The sequence below is a fragment of the Egretta garzetta genome, unplaced genomic scaffold, assembly GCF_000687185.1.
Source record: "Egretta garzetta isolate BGI_Z169 unplaced genomic scaffold, ASM68718v1 scaffold108, whole genome shotgun sequence".
NCBI classification, from domain to species: domain Eukaryota; kingdom Metazoa; phylum Chordata; class Aves; order Pelecaniformes; family Ardeidae; genus Egretta; species Egretta garzetta.
In genome coordinates, this window is record NW_009260614.1 from 1,268,753 (window position 1) to 1,269,187 (window position 435).

A 435-nucleotide genomic window follows, 5' to 3' on the forward strand; every position below is an offset into this window, starting at 1 on the left:
TCGGTCCCTCTCCCCGGGGGCCACCGCGGGGCGGCCCCTGTCCCGTGCCCTGCCTGTGCCAGGTGTCCCCCAGTGGCACTGGAGGACTCTGGGGGTGACAGCCCCCAGGGTGACTGACCCTGCTGGCCATGCAGCTGCCCCATGTCCCTACCAGCTGCCAGGGGCAGAGGCTGTCGCTTCCTGAGGGCGCCCCTGGGGAGATGATGAGAGATGGAGCCCAAGGTGGGGATGACATGGGCCTGGGCATGATGCCTGCATCCGGCTGGGCTCGGAGGCTGAACCCCACCAGCAACCCAGGCCAGCCGTGAAGCAAAGCGCCCCCGCTTCATGCCAAGGCCTGAGGTGACCCCCGGTCCCAGCTGGGCACTGGTGGGAGGGGCTGGGGCAGGGCAGCCCAGTGCCGGGCCCAGCCGCCCGGGTGCCACCGCACCTCAC